At 37.9% G+C, this 13,721-nt stretch overlaps 1 long non-coding RNA gene across 1 annotated transcript; it reads left to right on the forward strand.

The window, feature by feature from the left end:
* The first annotated feature begins 201 nt into the window (after positions 1-201).
* Positions 202-3,744, forward strand: LOC126990476 (uncharacterized). Its single transcript, XR_007744396.1, has 3 exons — positions 202-450; positions 731-831; positions 3,450-3,744. It is a non-coding gene; the product is annotated as an uncharacterized LOC126990476 (long non-coding RNA).
* The last annotated feature ends 9,977 nt before the right edge of the window (positions 3,745-13,721 follow it).

Genomic DNA, 13,721 nt, shown 5'->3' on the forward strand with positions numbered 1-13,721 from the left:
TGTGGTGTGTAGTGGCTTGTGTAATAGTGGTTTAGGTCTGGTAATTCCTTGTATTTTACAGAAACCACTACATGCCGGAGATGACCTGACCTGCCCTGCCCTGCCCCACCTTCCTGGCCTGCCTGCCCCTGGCATAAATTGGTAAGAAATGCCTGCTGTTAATTGATATTCCAGTCCATAGCTATGTGGGTGTGTTGTTATAAATACCCTTGACTTGCATCCCTGTACTGTAAGATTCAAAACAATTCTAACCTAACCTTGGGAGTAGGAGTTAGGTAGCATATTAGCTTTGCATACCAATTTTGAGACACTGACTGTTCATTTCTGATAAATATATGATGCCTGCTATTATTTATAAGGTTATAGTTTCCAGAAACCCCTAAATGACCGACTCTTCCATGCCTGAGATGACCCGCCCTGCCCTGCGTCATGACCTCCCGGCATACATTGGTAAGAAATGCATACCACTGTTGATGGTTACACAAGCCCATAGCTGTGTGAGGGGTGATTTTTTCTCATTTTTCTTGCTTAGAGGGACCATTACGAAACATGATCCCTCGCTGCTACCGCCGGGTCAATAAAAAAAGAAAACTAACCTAATCTAACACGTCTGAGAATTTACTCTGAAAATTTCTCGTATTCCATTTGTACCTTGATTCCTTGGTACTACTTATTTCTGCTTTGGTCAGTATATGATGCTCTTTATTATGGGGATGCTGCTATTTTACAGAAACCGTGCGCTGAATGGGTGACTTTTCAATGCTGGAGGTCCACTCCCTGACCCCTGCCCTGCCCAGCCGCGCATGTCACGACCTGCCCCTGCGTCAGTTGGTAAGTAATGCATAGTACTGTTAATGGTTATCCAGCACACAGCTAGGTGGGCATTATTGTTGTCATATATATTACCCATGAGCTGGTTCTGTTTAAAGCAAGAATTATTACCTCATAAAACCTAACGTGTGCCGCTGATGCAATACATTGTCCGAGGTGTGATCGGATCGCTAGGAAGTTTAGTGTTAATTAATTCTAACCTAACCTAATGAACAAGACCTAACATGACACCTGACTGACCTGTGTCTCTGCCAGAATACAATGGCTGTTATAAAACTTTTCGTTTTTTTTTTTTTCAGAAGTTTTCAATATTCTGTAAGCTGTTAGTTAGTATTAATGAAATGCCAGAATTTTCTCTTCACAACACTCCCACACGACAAACCGCGTGTAACGAAACACACGAGAAATTAATCCAGACAAGGAAAGGTTTGCCGGCGCCGTGGATCGAACCCGCGACCAGCGTAACGGGAGAGCTACTCCTTTACCAGTCGGCCAAAGAGGTACCCCCCTGGCTAAGTGGGTTATGCGAGGCTCGCCCATCAGGCAAGTCGTGTCACTACATTAAGATACTAACATAATGTATTAAACCTCCTGTGAAACGTCGCTAATATGTATATTGTATACCCTTACCACCGTCAGGGTAAGTGTCAGGGAGGGATTTTTAAGTGTCTTCCACCAAATTGTCTGAGGTGGTGGGCACTTTTTTCCTTATATATATGATGAGTGTATTTACTCATGAGAATATTGTTTACATGAGTTAGTTTACTTTTTACAACTCTTAAGCTGAATTACAATTATTAGATTTAAACCATCAATTCAACCACAGGTTATAAATACTGTTAATCTTATAGCTCAGTTCAAATTACAGCTACTCTTCCTCGCACTCGGTCTCCTCGCTTTGCGCGGTGCCAGCTGCACGAGCAGCCTCCCGCCCTGGCCTCCACCACCTGTGGCTTCGCGACGGGCGGCCTCGTGAGCACAACACATGGCCCTCAGGGCGTCGACACTGCCGATTGAGTCACACGCCTGGTACACTTGTTGCCTCAGTGTCACGTCACGGAGGACTCCCATTAACTTTCTAAGCGACAAGTACTCCGACAAATCTGTGCTACGCTGTTGGCACTTAAAGGCACAGTCTGTCGCTTTCTGTGTGCACTTGGTTATGTACTCACTGACACACTCCTGCTCCTGCCTCGCTCCAAAGAACTCTGCCCACTGCACTGCATTGGTATATGGCCAACGGACAAGATTGCCGATGGCGTCCAAGGCCGTGGGTGGAGTCAGGTGCTCCACCGGTCCATAGTGAAGCGTGCGTCCAGGGTCCACTGCAGGGCAGGGACGCATTGGAGCCTGATGTGTTGCACTGCCTCCTGTGGCAGCCACCTGCACAGAAGCAGCCAGCACTCCATGGACCTCCTCCGTGACTTAAAGGCGGCTGGCGACATCTCCAGCTCGCACTTCTCTGGAGCGGAGGCTGGTGACGGCCGGGGAGGAGTGGTCAGTAGTAGGTCCAGACTTCCGTTCACTGTGCCATGTAAGATGTCTGGCTAAGGAAATGCAGGGCGTGTGCTCCTGTTTACTGAGTGAGTCAATAACTGACAGAGGTTCTCCTCGCGGGTGCGGCGCAGGCAGAAAACATCTCGTACATCCAACAGGAACCCCCTTATATGGGCGGTTGCCTACGTCACTATACGTCGTTACTGCGTCATAACCATTGACTTTACACATAAGGCACTGAGGGTGCACTCTATGATGTGGTCACATCCTCATAAGTACATAAGAGTGAATATTCATGAGTAGTCTACATGGCTTGGGTTTACATGATTCTCGTCCTTTAGCATAGTGCTGTCGTTGGGTGAAGTGGGTGGTTTCCGGCAGAGCTATGTGGTGGCCTGAGACGCCCCTTTTTACTTCCTGTGTGTTTCCATAATGGTTTGTTCTTCACACTGTCGCCTCGCTGTGCTGTGTTCTTCAAATTGTTCTTGTTATTAGATGAATTCTACCGTTCATCATCGCTTTCTTCTTCTTTGTTTATTTGTGGTGCTCGTACTGGGTCAGGAGGTGTTACTGCATCTGTGTTGGTAGATGTAGTGCCCAGCTGTGCACCACAAGTGCCTGCCTGCCTTTCACAGCCTTCCTCTTCTTGTGTGTGTGTGTGTGTGTGTGTGTGTGTGTGTTGTGTTGACTCTTATTTTCTTTTATTTTTTCTTCCTAACTGTTTTCCTGTCAACAGAGTGTCCAGACGAAGGAAAGAAGAGAGAAAGGAAGGAAGTGAGTGGACAGCTTTTGGTGGCTTTTTCTTTGGTCAGGTCAGGTCAGGTCAGGGGCCGGGACATGCAGCTTTTTTTCCTTGTCGTCAGAAGAGTGTTCTGGCTACACCTGTCAGTGTTAGATTGGAATTATAAGAACCAGAAATTTGTAAGAAAAGTTTTTGAGGAAACAGTTTTGTTGTTTGGAAGAAGAATGTGATGGCTCTGTGAACCAGTCCTCCACCTCCTCCTCCTCCTCCTGAGGTGGCTTATAGCAGCACGTGTATAGTGCCGGGCTGCACTGTGTTGTCAGTCTGGGCAGCAGCAGTGTTCTGGGCTCATCCACTCATTGTAATGTTGGTTTTTCAGAGCGGTGGCACTGCCCGACACTTCCTCAAGAAGGCTCTCCTGCCCCTGACTGGCTGGTGTGACAGTCTGCTGCTTCTTGGTGAGTGTAAGATGTCCGGCTAAGGAAACGCAGGGCGTGTGTGCTCCCGTGTGGGAAGTGAGCTATTTCCAGCCAGCTGGCAAGCCTGTCGGCGTAGGCCATGTACATGTGTCCTTCGTGCTGGAACATGTCGGCCACCGTCTGCTGGAACGGGTACTCAGGGGGCGGCGTCATCGCCAGTGTTTCTGCGGGCTGCGATGGGGGGCGTGTTTCGCATTCTGTGCATGCGAGCGGTGGTGCCGCAGGTCCCCCTCAATCCCCGGCCAGTATACACACTGCCTCGCCCTCCGCAGCATGGAACCGAGGCCCTGGTGGCTGGCGTGTAGGTTTGCTGCTACCTGCTGTCGGAGAGCTTCGGGGATGACGAGGCGCACGTACCCCTGGTCAAACATGTATGTCACTACGTCGTGCATCACTGCCAGCCTGTCCTCGCCCCATAGAAGGGACGCAGGATGCCACTTCTTGTGCTTTATGCTGGTGCCAGTCACCCGCCATGACCCTGGCGACTAACATCTGGTACGTCGGGTCGTCGGCGGCCTTCCGCTTGACCTCCTCTTCGTCCACCACGCGTCCCTCCCGATCGGTGCAGGCTGTGACTGCGGCGGCGACTGCCCCGATGATATCCTCGTCCGAGTCGAGGTCCGCTGTTGTCGGGGGTGCCCTGAGAGCTGGGTAGCGGGACAGAAAGTCGGCGGCGGTGTTGCTCTTCCCAGGGAGGTATTTGATTTGGAATCGGAACTGTAGTGTTCGTTCCTTGAGCCTGAAGAGCCTGGGGTTGACAACGCTCGTCAGAGCTGTCTCCTAGGAGCTTCACAAGGGGGCGGTGGTCGGTCACGATGGTGAGGTTTGGGCATCCCAGCAGGAACAACCTCGCCTTTTGAGGTACCACGCCACCGCCAGAGCCTCCCTTCCACAGCTGCGTATCCAGCCTCGGCGGTGGTGAGGTGCCGGCTGCCGCACAGGGCCAGGTGCCACCCGCCCTTACAGCAGTATGGGGCGGAGGCCGATGCACAACTGCAGTACTGCTGGAGGATGACGAATCCGATGCCCTCTCGGCTCCAGTCGGTGATGGCAGCGGCGGGGCGGGTTTTATCGTAATACGTCAGACCGTCCTTGGCCAGCTGGCATATAGTGTCCTGGGCTTGGCGGAATTTCTACTGAAGCTGGTCGTCCCAGTACACGTGTCTTCCGGTTGGTTTCTTCAGTAACTCCCGGAAGGCGTTCATGATCGGCGCGGTGGCGAGGAAGGGGGCGAGCTGGTTTACGAAGCCATACCACGATCTGATGTCCGTGATGGATGGCTTGCCCGGCATGTGGAAGCCCCTGACGTGGAAGGCTGACGTGGGCGTACGGGCGTGATCTTAAGTGTCTTCCTTTGTGAGAAAATAAGGATATATATTTTTCATGGCGGGCTTGGGGCAGATACTTAGCCCGTAACATAGTTTTCGTTTTCACGGCTAAAATAGATCTTTCCTGCACTAGTCTCATGTACCCACGTGCTCGGGCGTGGAAGGCTAATGGGAGTAGGTGGAATTCGTAATTAGGTCATGTTCGATGTCGAATCATGGGTAAATGGGGTCAGTAAATTGCGTGGTGATAATTAAAGGGGGCAGGGGCTAACGGTAATGGAGGGGGGGCTAATGGGTGTAGGTGAAACTCGAAAATGGATCATGTGAGGTGTCAAATACTGGAATAATGGGGTCAGTAAATTGCGTGGTGATAATGAGAGGGCGGGGTTAATGGTAATGGGGGGCTAATGGGGGTAGGTGAAACTCGAAAATGGATCATGTGAGGTGTCAAATACTGGGTTAATGGGGTCATTAAATTGCGTGGTGATAATGAGAGGGGCGGGGTTGATGGTAATGGGGTGGGGGCTAATGGGAGTAGGTGGATTTCGTAATTAGGTGATGTTCGGTGTCGAATAATGGGTAAATGGGTCAATAAATTGCGTGGTGATAATTAAAGGGGCGGGGTTAATGGTAATGGGGAGGGGCTAATGGGAGTAGATGAAACTTGAAATAGGTCATGTGAGGTGTCAAATACTGGGTAAATGGGTCAGTAAATTGCGTGGTGATAATCAGAGGGGCGGGTGAATGGTAATGGGGTTGCCATTGGGTGTAGGTGGAATTCGTAATTTGTTCATGTTCGGTGTCGAATAATGGGTAAATGGGGTCAGTAAATTGCGTGGTGATAATTAAAGGGGGCGGGGGTTAATGGTAATGGGGGGGGGTCATTGGGAGTAGGTGGAATTCGTAATTTGGTCATGTTGGGTGTCGAATTATGGGTAAATGGGGTCAGTAAATTGCGGGGTGATAATTCCAGGGGGCGGGCGCTAATGGAGTACGTGAAACTCGAAAATGGGTCATGTGAGGTGTCAAATACTGGGTTAATGGGGTCAGTAAATTGCATGGTGAGAATCCGAGGGGCAGGGCTGATAGTAATGGAGGGCTAATGGGAGTAGGTGGAATTCGCAATTTGGTCATGTTCGGTGTCGAATAATGGGTAGATGGGGACAGTAAATTGCGTGGTGATAATTAAAGGGGCGGGGTTAATGGTAATGGGGGCTAATGGGAGTATGTGGAATTCATAATTAGGTCATGTTCGGTGTCGAGTAATGGGTAAATGGGGTCAGTAAATTGCGTGGTGATAATTAAAGGGTGCGGGGATTTATGGTAATGGAGGGGGGCCCAATGGGTGCAAGTGAAACTCGAAAATAGGTCATGTTCGGTGTCGAATGATGGGTAAATGGGGTCAGTAAATTGCGTGGTGATAATTAAAAAGGCGGGGGTTAATGGTAATGGGGGGGGGGCCATTGGGAGTAGGTGGAATTCGTAATTAGGTCATGTTCGGTGACGAATAAGGGGTAAATAGGGTCAGTAAATTGCGTGCTGATAATTAAAAGGGGCGGGGGTTAACGGTAATGGGGGGGGGCTAATGGGAGTAGGTGTAATTCGTAATTACCACGGCCTGATCATGTGCTAGACTCATGATATGTATTCACCAAGGCCTGATCATGTACTAGACTCGTGATATGGATTCACCATGGCCCGATCATGTGCTAGACTCGTGGTATGAGTTCACCATGGCCTGATCATGTGCTGGACTCGTGATGTGTTCACCACGGCCTGATCATGTGCTAGACTCGTGATATGGATTCACCATGACCCGATCATGTGCTAAACTCGTGGTATAAGTTCACCACGGCCAGATCATGTGCTGGACTCTTTTATTCTGTTGTATTCTGTTGTATTCTCTTTTATTCTGTTGTATTCTGTTGTATTCTCTTTTATTCTGTTGTATTCTGTTGTATTCTCTTTTATTCTGTTGTATTCTGTTGTATTCTCTTTTATTCTGTTGTATTCTGTTGTATTCTCTTTTATTCTGTTGTATTCTCTTTTATTCTGTTGTATTCTGTTGTATTATCTTTTATTCTGTTGTATTCTGTTGTATTCTCTTTTATTCTGTTGTATTGTTGTATTATCTTTTATTCTGTTGTATTCTCTTTTATTCTGTTGTATTCTGTTGTATTATCTTTTATTCTGTTGTATTCTGTTGTATTCTCTTTTATTCTGTTGTATTCTGTTGTATTCTCTTTTATTCTGTTGTATTCTGTTGTATTCTCTTTTATTCTGTTGTATTCTGTTGTATTATCTTTTCTTCTGTTGTATTCTGTTGTATTCTCTTTTATTCTGTTGTATTCTGTTGTATTCTCTTTTATTCTGTTGTATTCTGTTGTATTCTCTTTTATTCTGTTGTATTCTGTTGTATTCTCTTTTATTCTCTTTTATTCTGTTGTATTCTGTTGTATTCTCTTTTATTCTCTTTTATTCTGTTGTATTCTCTTTTATTCTGTTGTATTCTGTTGTATTCTCTTTTATTCTGTTGTATTCTGTTGTATTCTCTTTTATTCTGTTGTATTCTGTTGTATTCCCTTTTATTCTGTTGTATTCTGTTGTATTCTCTTTTATTCTGTTGTATTACCTTTTATTCTGTTGTATTCTCTTTTATTCTGTTGTATTCTGTTGTATTATCTTTTATTCTGTTGTATTCTGTTGTATTCTCTTTTATTCTGTTGTATTCTGTTGTATTCTCTTTTATTCTGTTGTATTCTGTTGTATTCTCTTTTATTCTGTTGTATTCTGTTGTATTCTCTTTTATTCTGTTGTATTCTCTTTTATTCTGTTGTATTCTGTTGTATTCTCTTTTATTCTGTTGTATTCTGTTGTATTCTGTTGTATTCTCTTTTATTCTGTTGTATTCTGTTGTATTCTCTTTTATTCTGTTGTATTCTGTTGTATTCTCTTGTATTCTGTTGTATTCTGTTGTATTCTCTTTTATTCTGTTGTATTCTCTTTTATTCTGTTGTATTCTGTTGTATTCTGTTGTATTCTCTTTTATTCTGTTGTATTCTGTTGTATTCTCTTTTATTCTGTTGTATTCTGTTGTATTCTCTTTTATTCTGTTGTATTCTCTTTTATTCTGTTGTATTCTCTTTTATTCTGTTGTATTCTGTTGTATTCTCTTTTATTCTGTTGTATTCTGTTGTATTCTCTTTTATTCTGTTGTATTCTGTTGTATTATCTTTTATTCTGTTGTATTCTGTTGTATTCTCTTTTATTCTGTTGTATTCTGTTGTATTCTCTTTTATTCTGTTGTATTCTGTTGTATTCTCTTTTATTCTGTTGTATTCTGTTGTATTCTCTTTTATTCTGTTGTATTCTCTTTTATTCTGTTGTATTCTCTTTTATTCTGTTGTATTCTGTTGTATTCTGTTGTATTCTCTTTTATTCTGTTGTATTCTGTTGTATTATCTTTTATTCTGTTGTATTCTCTTTTATTCTGTTGTATTCTGTTGTATTATCTTTTATTCTGTTGTATTCTGTTGTATTCTCTTTTATTCTGTTGTATTCTGTTGTATTCTCTTTTATTCTGTTGTATTCTGTTGTATTATCTTTTATTCTGTTGTATTCTGTTGTATTCTCTTTTATTCTGTTGTATTCTCTTTTATTCTGTTGTATTCTGTTGTATTCTGTTGTATTCTCTTTTATTCTGTTGTATTCTGTTGTATTCTGTTGTATTCTCTTTTATTCTGTTGTATTCTGTTGTATTCTCTTTTATTCTGTTGTATTCTCTTTTATTCTGTTGTATTCTGTTGTATTCTCTTTTATTCTGTTGTATTCTGTTGTATTCTCTTTTATTCTGTTGTATTCTCTTTTATTCTGTTGTATTCTCTTTTATTCTGTTGTATTCTGTTGTATTCTCTTTTATTCTGTTGTATTCTGTTGTATTCTCTTTTATTCTGTTGTATTCTGTTGTATTCTCTTTTATTCTGTTGTATTCTGTTGTATTCTCTTTTATTCTGTTGTATTCTCTTTTATTCTGTTGTATTCTGTTGTATTCTCTTTTATTCTGTTGTATTCTGTTGTATTCTCTTTTATTCTGTTGTATTCTGTTGTATTCTCTTTTATTCTGTTGTATTCTGTTGTATTCTCTTTTATTCTGTTGTATTCTGTTGTATTCTCTTTTATTCTGTTGTATTCTGTTGTATTCTGTTGTATTCTGTTGTATTCTGTTGTATTATCTTTTATTCTGTTGTATTCTGTTGTATTCTCTTTTATTCTGTTGTATTCTGTTGTATTATCTTTTATTCTGTTGTATTCTGTTGTATTCTCTTTTATTCTGTTGTATTCTGTTGTATTCTCTTTTATTCTGTTGTATTCTCTTTTATTCTGTTGTATTCTGTTGTATTCTGTTGTATTCTCTTTTATTCTGTTGTATTCTGTTGTATTCTCTTTTATTCTGTTGTATTCTCTTGTATTCTGTTGTATTCTCTTTTATTCTGTTGTATTCTGTTGTATTCTGTTGTATTCTCTTTTATTCTGTTGTATTCTCTTTTATTCTGTTGTATTCTGTTGTATTCTCTTTTATTCTGTTGTATTCTGTTGTATTCTCTTTTATTCTGTTGTATTCTGTTGTATTCTCTTTTATTCTGTTGTATTCTGTTGTATTCTCTTTTATTCTGTTGTATTCTGTTGTATTCTGTTGTATTCTGTTGTATTCTCTTTTATTCTGTTGTATTCTGTTGTATTCTCTTTTATTCTGTTGTATTCTGTTGTATTATCTTTTATTCTGTTGTATTCTGTTGTATTCTGTTGTATTCTCTTTTATTCTGTTGTATTCTTTTTTATTCTGTTGTATTCTGTTGTATTATCTTTTATTCTGTTGTATTCTGTTGTATTCTCTTTTATTCTGTTGTATTCTCTTTTATTCTGTTGTATTCTCTTTTATTCTGTTGTATTCTGTTGTATTATCTTTTATTCTGTTGTATTCTGTTGTATTATCTTTTATTCTGTTGTATTCTGTTGTATTCTCTTTTATTCTGTTGTATTCTTCTGTTGTATCTAACCACCTAATATTCTGTTGTATTTATCTAGTCTATTTTTGAATCTGACAATTGTATTGGCACTTATTCTGTTAGTAAACCAATTTCTGTTGTATTCTGTTGAATCTGAATTTATTCTGTTTGTATTCTGTTGTATTCTCTTAAACTTATGAATGTCTCCTTATTTTCATCCATTTATAAACCTCGATCTGTTTAACTGTTTGAGTCTTTCCTCGTATTCTCAACCTTGTATCATCTTAGTCATCCTCCTCTGCAAATTCTAACATTTTGATATCCATTCTATAGTATTCTGTTGCTTACGCTCCTTGAAATCTATTAGCTCGATTTCTTATTCTCTTTTATTCTGTTGTATTCTCTTTTATTCTGTTGTATTCTGTTGTATTCTCTTTTATTCTGTTGTATTCTCTTTTATTCTGTTGTATTCTGTTGTATTCTCTTTTATTCTGTTGTATTCTGTTGTATTCTGTTGTATTCTGTTGTATTCTCTTTTATTCTGTTGTATTCTGTTGTATTCTGTTTTATTCTGTTGTATTCTGTTGTATTTTCTTTTATTCTGTTGTATTCTGTTGTATTATCTTTTATTCTGTTGTATTCTCTTTTATTCTGTTGTATTCTCTTTTATTCTGTTGTATTCTGTTGTATTCTCTTTTATTCTGTTGTATTCTGTTGTATTTCTTTTATTCTGTTGTATTCTGTTGTATTATCTTTTATTCTGTTGTATTCTCTTTTATTCTGTTGTATTATCTTTTATTCTGTTGTATTCTCTTTTATTCTGTTGTATTCTGTTGTATTCTGTTGTATTCTGTTGTATTATCTTTTATTCTGTTGTATTCTGTTGTATTATCTTTTATTCTGTTGTATTCTGTTGTATTATCTTTTATTCTGTTGTATTCTGTTGTATTATCTTTTATTCTGTTGTATTCTGTTGTATTCTCTTTTATTCTGTTGTATTCTGTTGTATTCTCTTTTATTCTGTTGTATTCTGTTGTATTCTCTTTTATTCTGTTGTATTCTGTTGTATTCTCTTTTATTCTGTTGTATTCTGTTGTATTCTCTTTTATTCTGTTGTATTCTCTTTTATTCTGTTGTATTCTGTTGTATTCTCTTTTATTCTGTTGTATTCTGTTGTATTCTCTTTTATTCTGTTGTATTCTGTTGTATTATCTTTTATTCTGTTGTATTCTGTTGTATTCTCTTTTATTCTGTTGTATTCTCTTGTATTCTGTTGTATTCTGTTGTATTCTCTTTTATTCTGTTGTATTCTCTTTTATTCTGTTGTATTCTGTTGTATTCTGTTGTATTCTCTTTTATTCTGTTGTATTCTGTTGTATTCTCTTTTATTCTGTTGTATTCTGTTGTATTCTGTTGTATTCTCTTTTATTCTGTTGTATTCTGTTGTATTCTCTTTTATTCTGTTGTATTCTCTTTTATTCTGTTGTATTCTGTTGTATTCTCTTTTATTCTGTTGTATTCTGTTGTATTCTCTTTTATTCTGTTGTATTCTGTTGTATTCTGTTGTATTCTGTTTTATTCTGTTGTATTCTCTTTTATTCTGTTGTATTCTGTTGTATTCTCTTTTATTCTGTTGTATTCTGTTGTATTATCTTTTATTCTGTTGTATTCTGTTGTATTATCTTTTATTCTGTTGTATTCTGTTGTATTTTATTCTGTTGTATTCTGTTGTATTCTCTTTTATTCTGTTGTATTCTCTTTTATTCTGTTGTATTCTGTTGTATTCTCTTTTATTCTGTTGTATTCTCTTTTATTCTGTTGTATTCTGTTGTATTCTCTTTTATTCTGTTGTATTCTGTTGTATTCTCTTTTATTCTGTTGTATTCTGTTGTATTCTCTTTTATTCTGTTGTATTCTGTTGTATTCTCTTTTATTCTGTTGTATTCTGTTGTATTCTCTTTTATTCTGTTGTATTCTGTTGTATTCTCTTTTATTCTGTTGTATTCTGTTGTATTATCTTTTATTCTGTTGTATTCTGTTGTATTCTCTTTTATTCTGTTGTATTCTCTTGTATTCTGTTGTATTCTGTTGTATTCTGTTGTATTCTCTTTTATTCTGTTGTATTCTGTTGTGTTCTGTTGTATTCTCTTTTATTCTGTTGTATTCTGTTGTATTCTCTTTTATTCTGTTGTATTCTGTTGTATTCTCTTTTATTCTGTTGTATTCTCTTTTATTCTGTTGTATTCTCTTTTATTCTGTTGTATTCTCTTTTATTCTGTTGTATTCTGTTGTATTCTCTTTTATTCTGTTGTATTATGTTGTATTCTGTTGTATTATCTTTTATTCTGTTGTATTCTCTTTTATTCTGTTGTATTCTGTTGTATTCTCTTTTATTCTGTTGTATTCTGTTGTATTATCTTTTATTCTGTTGTATTATCTTTTATTCTGTTGTATTCTGTTGTATTCTCTTTTATTCTGTTGTATTCTGTTGTATTCTCTTTTATTCTCTTTTATTCTGTTGTATTCTCGTTTATTCTGTTGTATTCTGTTGTATTCTCTTATTTTGTTGTATTCTGTTGTATTCTCTTTTATTCTGTTGTATTCTGTTGTATTCTCTTTTATTCTGTTGTATTCTGTTGTATTCTCTTTTATTCTGTTGTATTCTGTTGTATTATCTTTTATTCTGTTGTATTCTGTTGTATTATCTTTTATTCTGTTGTATTCTCTTTTATTCTGTTGTATTCTCTTTTATTCTGTTGTATTCTGTTGTATTCTCTTTTATTCTGTTGTATTCTGTTGTATTCTCTTTTATTCTGTTGTATTCTGTTGTATTATCTTTTATTCTGTTGTATTCTGTTGTATTCTGTTGTATTCTCTTTTATTCTGTTGTATTCTGTTGTATTCTCTTTTATTCTGTTGTATTCTCTTTTATTCTGTTGTATTCTGTTGTATTCTCTTTTATTCTGTTGTATTCTCTTTTATTCTGTTGTATTCTCTTTTATTCTGTTGTATTCTGTTGTATTCTCTTTTATTCTGTTGTATTCTCTTTTATTCTGTTGTATTCTGTTGTATTCTCTTTTATTCTGTTGTATTCTGTTGTATTCTCTTTTATTCTGTTGTATTCTGTTGTATTATCTTTTATTCTGTTGTATTCTGTTGTATTCTCTTTTATTCTGTTGTATTCTGTTGTATTATCTTTTATTCTGTTGTATTCTGTTGTATTCTGTTGTATTATCTTTTATTCTGTTGTATTCTGTTGTATTCTCTTTTATTCTGTTGTATTCTGTTGTATTATCTTTTATTCTGTTGTATTCTGTTGTATTCTGTTGTATTATCTTTTATTCTGTTGTATTCTGTTGTATTCTCTTTTATTCTGTTGTATTCTGTTGTATTCTCTTTTATTCTGTTGTATTCTCTTTTATTCTGTTGTATTCTGTTGTATTCTCTTTTATTCTGTTGTATTCTGTTGTATTCTCTTTTATTCTGTTGTATTCTCTTTTATTCTGTTGTATTCTCTTTTATTCTGTTGTATTCTCTTTTATTCTGTTGTATTCTGTTGTATTATCTTTTATTCTGTTGTATTCTGTTGTATTATCTTTTATTCTGTTGTATTCTGTTGTATTCTCTTTTATTCTGTTGTATTCTGTTGTATTATCTTTTATTCTGTTGTATTCTGTTGTATTCTCTTTTATTCTGTTGTATTCTCTTTTATTCTGTTGTATTCTGTTGTATTCTGTTGTATTATCTTTTATTCTGTTGTATTCTGTTGTATTCTCTTTTATTCTGTTGTATTCTGTTGTATTCTCTTTTATTCTGTTGTATTCTCTTTTATTCTGTT

This window comes from Eriocheir sinensis, unplaced genomic scaffold, assembly GCF_024679095.1.
Source record: "Eriocheir sinensis breed Jianghai 21 unplaced genomic scaffold, ASM2467909v1 Scaffold1687, whole genome shotgun sequence".
Classification (NCBI taxonomy): Eukaryota; Metazoa; Arthropoda; class Malacostraca; order Decapoda; family Varunidae; genus Eriocheir; species Eriocheir sinensis.